Source organism: Cyprinus carpio, chromosome B2, assembly GCF_018340385.1.
Source record: "Cyprinus carpio isolate SPL01 chromosome B2, ASM1834038v1, whole genome shotgun sequence".
Lineage (NCBI taxonomy): Eukaryota > Metazoa > Chordata > Actinopteri > Cypriniformes > Cyprinidae > Cyprinus > Cyprinus carpio.
The window spans coordinates 23,052,085-23,064,992 of record NC_056598.1 but is presented as its reverse complement, the minus strand read 5'-3'; the positions used below and the strand labels follow the sequence as shown (position 1 = coordinate 23,064,992).

The window sequence follows — 12,908 nt, the reverse complement described above, 5'->3', positions numbered from 1 at the left end:
TTATTACTAACTCCAAACGGTAGTGTGTAGATAAAAATGTTATTCACATCGTCTCTGGTGCTGTTGTTATTCGTCTGTGCTGCCAGAGGATGGCAGCAAAGCCTAAACATAAAGGATGTTGACTATGTTGACATGCCCACAGCCACATGAGCAAAACTACTATTTGTTTGATCGGCGTTATTAATTTACTTGTTTGTTCTTTTACATAAATATATATGTGTGTGTGTGTGTGTGTGTGTGTGTGTGTGTGTGTGTGTGTGTGTGTGTGTGTGTGTGTGTGTGTGTGTGTGTGTGTGTGTGTGTGTGTGTGTGTGTGTGTGTGTGTGTGTGTGTAATTCCAAAGGTATTACTTGTTACATTTCAGGACTGTCACAAATCAGTTCACAGCACAATTAAAAATGCCCTTGTTGAACTGCTCAGGTTACTCAGTCAGTGTATATTGGAGAATACACTCCAACATCCTGCAAACAAAAACCTTAAGTTGCCACAACAGACTGGCAAACAGCTGTGCAAACATGACTGCAGAACACCTTGACATGAAGGCTCTTATGTTATGTGTATTTGTGTGTGTCTGTGCATTGAGAACAGAGTGAACGAAAAAAAGTGTGTGTGTAGACTTTAATCCATTGAGGAGTGACTAATGACTTGAGTTACTAATATTATGGCTCTTTGTGCTCACATCAGGCAAAGCATTCAAAGTCATGTTGCTGCAGGGGAAATGCTTGTAATGACTGTACTGTAAATCACCTTACATGACAAGCATGTGCCAAATGACTGCTCGCCATTAAGATATACTGCAAAGTCATTGTAAATTATGCATAAAGACAAGTATAGAATTTGTCAGTACAATCCAGTTATGAGAATATCCAGTATGACAGCTCTTCCTTCTGTGTAGATCAATACACTGAAAATCTTCTATTCGCTTTAACATCAGTCATTGATTTCCACTTTCTTTTCTCAACAGAAAGGTCTATTTTAAGTTAATTTGTATGGTCGGATACCAGAACATCCACTGAAGGTGACAGTCAAGCAATACGCACATTTTAGGAATTGTTCTAAAAACATGGCCTCGATTCCCCATCTAAAACATGGCTGTATGCCATGAGAAGGGCGAAGACCTTGGGGTAAATGGTGATATCGTTTACATATTAATATAATGGGAGATATAATCTGTAAAGTCTACTTGTATTGTGTTGGGAAATAGCAATACACTTTCTGAGGTGTTTTTAAAGTTCCTGCCCATTTAAGTATAAAATCAGATGTGAGTAGCCTACAGATTCTAAAACTAAGTGAAACATATGACTGGTCTACACAGGCTACTTGAGAACAATAATAAACATTCTCTACTGAGAATGTTTTTAATTTTCAATGTATTCCTATTCATTTAAAATAATTATTATTATTCTCATTATACATACACACACACACACACACACACACACACACACACACACACACACACACACACACACACACACAGGCAAATATATATATATGAGAGAATATCTGTGTATAATAGTTATTTCTTATTGTATATTAATAATAGAACAAAAGTTAAGGCATGTCAGTGTTGCCAAGTCCGCGGTTTTTCCGCGGAATTGCGCTACTTTAACAATGTTGCCGCGGGTTGTTTTTCATCTCAGCGGGTTGAAGCGACACCAATAACGCGATATTTAGCCTCTGAGATTCAAATTTTACCCGGGATCCCCGCCGAAAACGTGTATTTTACTCCCCAGAACGCGATTTTTAACGGGGAACCCTCTCGAAACGCGATTGGGCTAGTTTTGGGCTAGTTTTGAGCAGCAATTCGGCGGCTTTTGTTTTGAACACCTGGCAACCCTGTGCACACTCGCGCTTTCCAGCGGTTTCTTTATTGTGGCTGCGATCGCGCGTGCACGTGGTTTTGTTAGACGCTTTGTTCACAATACGTTTAGATATGGATTGTTTTCTTCCTTGCGTGGTGTTTGTGGCAAACATCGGTTCCCATCGTCGACTGTGAAATCTTATTTCACTTATTATTTGACCCACTGTTATTTTACACGGAAATGGTTGAAATCTACTCCAGTTTCTCCACGTATTCCCCTTATCACAATTTTGTCACGCAGACAGTCCCTCTGTGTAAGTTAAAATAGTCTCATTCCTCCCGTCATGTTATCTGTTTCGCTTCACCATTTGCAGATAAACGCTTCATCATTGTGTCTGCTGGATGACTATCAAGTCCTTATGAAAATGCAAATGTATTTCCCTTCAGGAGAATGTGCCGCTGGTGGGATTTCACTGAGATAGAGGGGGATTCCTCGCGTTCATTTTTTACTTTGTTAAAAGTCTTTTGTCATGCAAGACTCCATCATGTTGGGAACCAGCTGTTTCAGTGAGGTAAGAGCCCTTTCAAATGTATGCTTTCTTAATGAGAAAAGGCTCGTCTTCAAATAAAATAAGGGGAACTTATTTTAAAAATATGTAAAGTAAAGATGTTTTGTAGACTATCTATCTACCTATCTGTCTGTCTATGCACATTTCTACTTTGAAAAGAGATCATGACTTCTGAAAAACAGTCTTTAAAAACATTGTTATTATGGTGACTGTTGTCACCTTATGTAGGCCTCAGTGTGTACTAAGAGACTTTCAAGGGAAAGTGAGTACAAAAAGGCCATTTTTATGCTTTCAGTGCTGATTTATCTATCTCCTGCACACGTTGTCTTACAGTGATCTTGGACCAGATGTACCTTGATAGCCCTAATATAGACCAGCATAATATAGTACAAACTGATCTGAACGTGCCATATGAACCTATTTGACCTGTAACCCTGATTCATTTCGGCTGGCATCGTACCATGTGATGTGGTCTTGATTTTACGAGGGGGACATGGCATCTTTTTGAAAGTCTGCTTTGAGCTCAGCTGTTTTGGGGTCCTTAGGGATGGGGCCAGATGCCGTGCTAAGCCCGTTTTAATTTGGATAATTTGATGTTGGTCTCTGAGACTGACGGATGCGCTGTCATAAGGGGTGGAGGGAGGCTGCACCATTGTGACAGTGTCCATTTATCTGTCTCTCTGAACAGACAGACTAGTCACTACCGGAGTCTGGTTATCTTAGGACAGCTGGTGATGCTGTTTCTCTGAGCTCTCATTTGATTTTTTTTTTTTTTTTCTTTTTACAATTTTCAGCTTGGTCTTTTGGTACGTTTCAGAGCAGAAAGGACAGGAAATTATGTAAAGGAGTTTAATTGGAAATGTTATGAACCAGGCTCGAACTGGAATCACTGCATAAGCACCAGGGCACCAGTCTTATTAAAATTTTGAAAATTTAATTAAAATTGAATTAATAAAGTAAATTAAAAACAGTTTAATACATTTTTTTTATTTCATTTAATTTATTACTAATTTGTATTTTCAGTGTAAATTATTTTTGTTCATTTTAACTCTTATCTTGTAGTTTATCTATCTATATATCTATCTATCTATCTATCTATCTATCTATCTAATTGTAATAATCCAGTGAGATTTTTGTTTGCACAAGGAGTCTGACAACAGCCAGTGCTCCACACAGAGATCTGATCTCATCATCATCCAGTCTTTCTGGAATGACAGAACAAAGGAAGAAACAGAACAAACTGAGCCAGACTAAATCCAGAAGAACTGTGGCAACATCTCCAAGAAGTTTGGAAATGTAAACTGATTTTTCCTGCTGACACACTACAACAAAAGATAGAAATAACTGACGTAAAACCATTTTTTAGTAGGTGAAACTACTTTTGGCCACCACTGTGTGTGTGTATATATAATCTATATAATATAGTTTGTTTAATTGATACATATTAAAAAATAAACATGAATTTTTTGGTCTTTTATATTTTTTTATTTTAGGGTTGGGGTACTAAAATGTATTTTAGTTTTGTATAATGATAATTATATATTTAAAAAATAATAATTTTGGCCTTTCTTATTTAATTTTTATTTAATTTATTTAATTTAATTTAATTTTGGAGTAAAGAAAATGTATTTTAGATGCAGTTGTGTTTTATTTTAAGCTTCAGGCATTAAAAATGTTTTCATCTAGATTTATTTATTGTTTTCTAGTTTTGTCTTAGTTAATAATGATGTGCGCTAACAGCTAGGCCGTGACTTTAAGGATCGTTTTCAATTCTGCTAGACAACATACATGTTCTTTTTAATCCATGTCTTTACTTTCTTACTCTCTTTATGTTGTCGGTTATCCATGTACTTTTTAGCGAACAATCCTCTCCTTATCTCATTCTTTAATTTCATATTGAGGTTTCACACTTGTGCCGGTTTCCTTTCAGTTCATTTTCCATTTTCTTTTCCTCTTTCATCCTATTTTCCCTTTGGGAGTAATCAAATAGAATTATATGGACATATTCAGAAAAGAGACTGACAGATGGGCTCTCGATATAAAGTCTCTCCCTTTCTGTCTGTCTGTCTCTCTCTCTCTCTCTTTCTGGTAGAGGAAAGCAAAGCAGAATGCATAAAAGGGTCTATGAATTACACACTGGTTGGAAAATGATACTGCTGGCTCTTCTTTCCTTCCGGCGGCGCTAAATATGTCTGAGGCGTAACGGCAGAACAGGATGGGTGAGAGGATGGCTGGTCTTTGTGATGAAACAAAGTGCTTCTCCGATCATATGTTACGCCATTGTCATATATGTGTGTTTTACATAGCTGCTTATGTATTGCCTAACAATGCAGTACACTCTCTTTTTGAAACATTTAACCTTGCCAGCAAAAAGGGCTGGATATTTTTAATTCACTTCACTTGTTCCCTCTCTGGTTTTAGCTTTCTGTGCTTTTTCAGCTCTCTGTTTTCCCTTGTTAGGCAGGCATGGTTTGAGCTACTGCTGTCAGGCACAGTGGGGGACGCAAGCTCAGCAAGAGTCCACGCCACCACACAGCCCCGAGCACACACACACATTCACACTCCAATCCCACCCATCCAGTCTCACAAACAGCACCATTCAGCACTCTGCAGCCTCACCCCCTGGGAGCCCAGTGCTGACATACATTGTGGTTCTGACGCTCGGAAAGTGCCAGGCACAGAACAGAGCACGCCTGACAGAACCTGTCCACATCCGCCACGACATGGCACAGGCTCTACTTAACTATATTTAAATTGCTGTGTCATACACCTTAAAGAGAGCGAGCTGCTTCGGGAAGAGTTCTTATTTGTTCTTTTGTTTGTCTTCTATGTTTTGGGGTTATTTGTCTTCATTAGAGCAGAAGGTGCCAGTCATATGAACAGTATTTCAGTATAGTATACCAATTTATTAAGCACTGCTCACACTGTTTTAGAACTCATTTCAGTTTTTTGGTGCGGAAATTTCCTGTGAACTTCTCATGCAAAACGCCTGAACCTGCGTTTTCCTGTTGAAATGACTAGATTTTGCTCGAAAATTTGACCAAGCATTGGGTAAATGTGACCACACCTTATTTCATTTGCATACTATCTATGATATCCTCAGTGTTCACTAATGAAGTTCTTCAAGGTTTAATGCAAAAGCTGTTGGCTTAGTTTTATAGTACTTCCACCATGCCATAGGAAGGGCCATATAGCTCAGTCAGGGTGGACTGGAAGGTTGGGATGGTCATTGGTGGCTCAATTGACAAGGTGGGCCAAGCTCGTGATCCCACCTTAAAATTAATCTTTAAAAACACTCATAACGTAATAAATACAATCAAAATGTCAAAATAAATATTTATTTTTCACTCTGAGCATTATGATGTTATGTTGATCAAATTCTTGGCTGATTTTAATGTTTTATTTTACATGTAAAATATGAATTTAATATTAGAATTTTTTTAGATTAGTTTTTTTTTAAGAGTTTTTAAGAGTGTTTTTCCTTCATTTATTTATTTATTTTTTGATTATTCACAGGTAGTGTGTTTGCTCTTTGCAAAAATTGTGTTAAATGAAATTTGACATTGGGTTAATTCAGAAGGATACCATATCAGTAATTATATGCAACGTGGAGTAATAGCAATTTTCTTCTGCAGATGTTTAGGAAGCATCCATCCTGCTTCCTTGTTACTGCCTTGTGTCTGAGCGAGCCACATTTCACCCCAAACACCAAATAGGCGGTGTTGACATGTTAATGTGGTTGATCTTATTTTAATGTGCAAGCTTTCAATTTCAAAAAAAAAAAAAATCAATTTATCAAGCTAAAAAAATTTATTTTCCATGATATGACCCCTTTAGTGCTGTTTATTATGTCTATAAAGGCATACTATTTCCAGTGCTGCCAGATGTGTTCTTATTTACATTTAGATTACAGAGGGATTAGGTATTGTTGGTGTCCAGATAAATATTGTTTATCGTGATGTAGGTGTTGTAACATAGCAAGTCTGCATGTTTGTGAAGGAAAGGCTAATTTGAGATGTTTTTGTATGATAGCTGTTAAATGAGGTGTGTCTGTATGTGTAGACCTATATCATTCATCTTTTTTGGGTAAGCGATGTGCCTGTGATCCCTGAGCCTGTGTTCAGTCAAATAAAGACAGCTGACCTTCAAAGACCACATTGCAAAGACTACTCGATCTTGCAAGTTTGCACTGCACAATATCAGAAAGATTAGGCCCTTTCTAATGGAGCATGCTGCACAACTTCTTGTCCAGGCCCTTGTCATTTCTAGGCTGGACTAATGCAATGCTCTTCTGGCTGGACTTCCATCAAGCACAATCAAACCTCTACAAATGATTCAGAATGCAGCGGCACAACTGGTCTTGAATGACCCCAAAGGAGCTTATGTTAGACCTCTCTTTATCTCCTTGCACTGGCTACCGGTTGCGGCTTGCATCAAGTTCAAGACATTGATGCGTGCATATAGAACCAGCCACAGGCTCAGCACCCGCCTACTTCCAATCACTACTAAAAGTCGAGATCCGCTAGTGAGCAACGCCTCGTGGTTCCTTTCACAGAGAGGCTCAAAATCACATTCCAGAACATTCTCGTTCACCATTCCTGGCTGGTGGAATGATTTTCCCACCCCTAACCAGAATGCTGAATCCCTGACGATTTTCAGGCGGCAGCTGAAAACTCATCTCTTTCAACGCTACTTGACTTGATCCTAAATTAAAAAAAAATGTCTTTCTCTTTACTTATTCCTTCCCTTTCTAGCGTGTACTTATTTGTACAAATGCCTGAAACTTGGTATTACGAGCACTTACTGTGTCTGTTTGCGTCTTTAAGAAGAATCGCTTTATGTATTCCCCAATTGTAAGTTGCTCTGGATCTGGAAAATGATCTGCAAAATGACTAAATGTAATTGTAAAGACAGCAAAGCTTTCATTTGCTGCAAGGTCACGAGTGATTGCTTGCCTTATTGATGCCTGTTTAGATGTCTTTGAGCATCTTTATATGTGCATTCTTGTCGGTTTGTGTTATTGACTGATCCAATTTATTTATTTGTAGGATAACGAATGGATGTCGTGTGTGCGTTTGCGAGTTTGTTGTGCTGTGTAAATGAGTTGCACTTACGTCACTTGTATCCAGCACTGGAGTAATATCACACACAGGAAGCAGCTGTCCTTAAGAGGAGAGGCATTAATCATTAACAATGCCATGAGCAGAGTTCACCAAAATGCAGCACAGCCCCCTTCCTCTCATTTATTTATTCATTCATTTTTCTTCACATTTGGGGGAACAAAACTGGGTCAAAACCTTTTATGCCTATACACCAGTCCCGACTGATGTGATCTTTTTGCAGCTACTCTAAGTAGATATCTGAAGGTAATACAAGGTATTGTTTTGTGGTGTGTCTGTAAGCTAGGTCTAAATTTAGACTGGGTTGACTCCTAAATCTTTAACGTTTTGTGTGAGAGTAAGAAGGATTGCAACCTTTCCTCCCAATTTAGAACACAAAAATCAGTGTGAAAAAAGGGTTCAAAAAAGAAGGAAGGTAGGGGCCTATCATGTAATCTGAAATGAACCAGGAACTTAAAAACAATGTACAAATGTCTGGCTCTCATCTCTGTAGCCTGTGTGTGTGTGTGTGTGTTCATTCATTCAGACGCACCTGCAGCTGATAATTTGTGGTAAATAAGCTGTTGCGATTCAGATTCAAGCTAGTTTCATAATAAATCATATGCTAAATTAAACTGGAACAGGTTCAGTGGAAGTCATAACACAGATACAAATATTATACACACACACTAATGCATGTCAGCGCACACACCTCTTCCCTCTGATGTGTATCATTCTATCTATATTTTTTTTTTGTTTTGATCTATTTGTTGTTCTATCTGTCCATCCATCCATCCATTCCTCCATCGTTCTATCATGCAGTCTGTCTTTCGTTCTATCTGTCATTTTACCATCCTTCCATCCATCCATCCATCCATCGTGCTGTCTGTCTGTGGTTCTGTATCTCAATTTGTCCAACCATCCATTGTTCTATCGTTCTGTCTATCGTTCTGTTTTTCTGTCCGTCCCATCCCATCTGACTTCAGTATTGATAAATGTTGTCATTATTTACTCCCCTCCTGTCATTCCAATCCTGTAGGACTTTCCATCTTTACAACATACATGTAAACGAACACAATGTTGTAAAAAGAAGATATTTTGAGAAATGTCTCAGTGTTTGTTTGTTTTTGTTTTTTGTCCATATGAATATCAATGAGCTCTAATGTTGGTTGGTTCCCAACGTTCTTCAAAATATCTTCTTTTTTGTTCCACAAAAGAAAGTAAGTACTACAGGTTTGGAACGGCATTGAGGGTGAGAAAATGATGGCAGAATTTTCAGTTTGGATGGAATATCCCTTTAAGCTTAACTTTTTGATGGTGTCATTCAGTGGTTTCCCGCACACAGAAAATGAGAGGATGAGAGAACGATCACTGCATTTGTTTGCGCCAAAAGCTTTGCTGAATCTCGGCTTACACTCCACCTCATATGTCTCTGACTAATTCAGGCAGCACCTATTGATTTCAGGCTGGGTCACCTTTAGCAACACGCTACTGTGCTTCAGGGAAGAGAGAGAGAGAAGATAGCTGTCAGTTTGTGTGAAGATCAAGCAAGTAAAAGAGATTGAGAAGAGCTTGAGATAAGGATATGGAGAGAGAAGAGATTTCACGGTCTGATCCCTTTACGTACAAACATTTCCTGTTACTTTCAGTCACTGAATTAATTTGAATTAAGTATTCATGTTTCCATGAGTTAAACAATTCACATAGTGCTCATTAAAAAAAACACGAGTCAAGTCAAGGCTCGACTAATATGCTAGTAACAGGTGAGAACAAAGAGGAACAGTATTATCCACTCTTCAGGCTGTGTCATTTCATTGCTGGATAACCGTTGTCAAGTCCTTCTCACCTACGGAGGATGTGGAAATGACCTGGGGAATGGTCTTCAAGCAGTTATAATGGTTCTCTGCTAGCACCTGCTAGTTCATGCCTAATACATTATCTTAGCTATTATGGTCATGCATTTACAGTTCTCAGGAAGGTGTTATTTGATACATGCAACAATGTGATAAACCCATACTTGAGAAGTAACAGGATACTTGAGATGATGTAATGTAATTTAAAAAGGTTACTACATTCCGTTACAGATTGAAAAAAGATTCAAGCAGGTTACCTGTACATTTCATGAAAATGTAGGATCTTGCCAAATGCAACATGGGAACTGCATAAGCAGCACTTTTGTCTGTTGTTCTGCTTGTCCACTTTTCCATCAATGAACAAAGATTTTCATACTCTCATTTCTGCATGCAACACTCTTTGTTTTGTTTTCTCCCATCTGAGTTTAATGCATAACTTCAAGTAAGCCCATGATATGTTATTTTTCATGAAAAGTATATACATGCTGGCTCTGTGGTGCTCTGTTTGTTTGAGCTCCAGCACTAATAATTGTTTACATGCATGATTATACTCTGATTATGTTTCATAGCCCAACAAAGTGGCATGTACACGTCTTGTTGATGATTTCAAAATCTTATGTAAACTGTTGTCTGGATTATAATGAGCAGATTTTTGATAGTTATCAGTGTTTTGTTGTACATGTAAACACATTTAGTGTTAGGAGTGCTTGTGATGAAGAAAATTACATACCTTGGAAAATGTATCTCGCCTTGAGGTAATCCTTAATTAAATGAAAAGTAGGTGAATCATGTTAATTTTATATTTGAATTTGGGTGCTTACTTATTTAAGGAGTGATTAATAATTTAAAATTATTACTGGAAAAAAAAAAGAATATATACAACGAAATGGCAAATAACACATTTAATTAAAATTTAAGGAATCATTTTAAAGAAGAAATACTGAAATGTTAGATTCTTGTAAAACATACTCCAGTAATCTTTGTCTTATTGTTTTAAGTCATTTTCATAGGGTAGTAATGATAATTCTGTAATGTACTCCTGTTCAAAAGTTTAAAATCGGTAAGATTTTTAAAATGATTTTCATTTTTTTTCATTTTAATTTAAAAAAATTTTTTCTATTTGAATATATTTTACATTTTATACTATAATAGCAAAGCTGTATTTTTGGCAACTGTTACTTCAGTCTTAAGTGTCACGTTGTCCTTCAGAAATCATTCTAATATGCTTATTTCATGCTCAGTAAACATAATAAATATTATCAGCCTAAATGTTATATAATACTATATAATAGCACTGCTTAAATTTTTTTTCTTTTTTTTTTGTAGAAATCACAAATCATTCAAATCATTTTATTTTTAGGAGTTTATAATAAATAGAAAGTTGTGATCAATTTAATGCATCCTTGCTGAATAAAAGTGTTCACATAATTGACCCCCAAACTTTTGAAAAGTAGTGTACATTTTTAAAGTAACCCTTCCTCATGTGTAAACTTACAAATCTGAACCAAATGTCATTTTGTGCTAAATTTTTGTTGCATTTTACAAGCCTGTGACACTTTGACAGAGTTTATTTATATTTCAGCATTATGCTGCATTTGACACCTCTTGAGTATACACAGTGCACAGAGAAATAGGACGCTTTTACAATGAGCCGACAAGAGGTTAGAAACACAGCTATCAAGCTGCCACAAAACCTGTATTTTTATCGCAGTCGTGGTATCAGGGGAGTCATCAGCACTCCAGTGTCACTGACCGTACCCCGTGACCTAGTTTGCGCAGTGCTTGTCATTGGTAAATTCAGGTAGAGCAGACGGCGCACAAACCCCCAGCGCTCCACACACCAGGGGCCTGGAAGTGCCGAGCTCTGTTGCAAAGCCCCTTGGGAAATTTAGCAGTGAATTGACAGACCTGTTCGGCGGGGAGTGCTGCCATTGTGAGGCGACATGAGATGTCTGTAGTGAACTTATTATACCTAGCTCTTTATTTGCACTACTTATTTGCCTCTGGTCTTCATACTTTTCTCTCTCTGCTGTCTCCACCACACTTATCTTTCCATATCATGGAAGCCATTCTCGCCGTGCACAGTGCTACTATCTTGCTATGCCATAATTTTACAGTTGTCATGGAAACATCAAAAATTCTTTGCGCAAAGGTTTCAGGGTCATGATGGAAACGAAATCCTTTATTTCCCTTCCTTTCTCTTCAGTGTGAAATTTTGAATGATTTTTGAACATATTGATTAGCCCTAACTTATGAGCCTAATGAATTTGTTTTGTTACCTGCGCACATATTTCTTTGCAAATGCCCATCTGGTTTACAAAACAAATTATAGATGAATAGCTCGATAACATATCAAGGTCAATTACATTAAAATTAAGCCATAAAATTCTGTGGAGCCATTTCATATTGATGCTTTTACCTTCACATTGATTTGCAATGTGCTCTCTTTAATGAATGTACAAAGCAGTAGTTGTACTTTAAATTCTGTTCTTACTACTGATAAAAAAGCTTCCATTTTATTTTTAAGAAGTATCAGCTTATGCTTATACACCACTGAAACCTTATTTCCCCCCTGGCGCAAATGCTAAAATTTCTGCAGAAATGTTTTCTCTTCATTTTTTCGACCTGAGCTGCATGAAGAAGGCATGTGACCTTTGGTGATCTCTGATCCGTGTTTGTTTGTTTACATGTGCATTCCTTTAACCATGATGGAGTACGTGTCTTGCTCAGACACAGCAGACACTCCAGCCATGCTGTTTGGAGCGACAGTCACCTTTCATCCATTCCCAAATGAATGTTCATTCACATTCAGTGAGAGCGACATTGATTACTGAAAGTAAAGGTTGACAGTGACAAGCTCAGTCTATAATCAGGCCTTTTGTGCGTCACTGTGTCCAATAAGCAAGTGTGTATTCAATGATCAGCCTCATTATGTTTTTACGCGTCATTATTTTTTCACCTTTTCATCAGAATCCTTTTGAATAGCATTGATCTCCATGGTGGCTGTCCATGTGTTTTATGAAGGGTAAGGATTCAGTTGTTCTGGAGGAGTTGTAAAGATTATTCCACCATTGAGGTACACTTATGTGTTTTGGTACCATGAGGTTGAGATTTCTGGAGGGAATACAGATTTCAGAAGTGCTTTTAAACAATTTGCTATTAGTAAGAGGTAAAGACTTGAAGTAGATTTTTTTACGTGTGGTCTCTTAAAGGTGCTGTATAGTTTTGACTCTACAAAAGCATAATTAAGAAACATGCTAAGTTAACATACTTGTTTATCTGAAAAACAATGCTACACTTAGTTATTCTCCTTTAAATATGTGCTTTCCGGGCTGGAATTTCTGTCATTGTTTTGGTTTGTGAAACCCGCCCACTACCGGGTTTACCCAATTGTATTTCGGCACTCCGGGTTGCCAGTTGGTGGAAAACACAGCGTATTTAATTCATCGTCAAGTGTGCTCGTTCCTGTTGGTGTCGTCAATCTGGCAACCTGCGTGTGTCAAGTCTGAGGAGGAGGGGCCAGGTGAAAAAAAACCCCTCCAATATTGTGAATTTGGACTGCAATACCTAGTTCAGCCACTTG

At 37.7% G+C, this 12,908-nt stretch overlaps 1 protein-coding gene across 2 annotated transcripts in view; it reads left to right on the top strand.

The window, feature by feature from the left end:
* Nucleotides 1–1,863: 1,863 nt before the first annotated feature.
* LOC109088529 (SPRY domain-containing SOCS box protein 4-like) overlaps nt 1,864–12,908 on the top strand; it is an 87,280-nt gene continuing 76,235 nt past the window's right edge. The window contains exons 1-3 of one of the 2 annotated variants that reach the window (XM_042718718.1): nt 1,864–2,118; nt 2,252–2,376; nt 3,520–3,659. The gene's annotated coding sequence lies outside the window, so the exon portion shown is untranslated. The remainder of the gene's footprint in view (nt 2,119–2,251; nt 2,377–3,519; nt 3,660–12,908) is intronic. The other variant, XM_042718717.1, reaches the window with a different exon arrangement.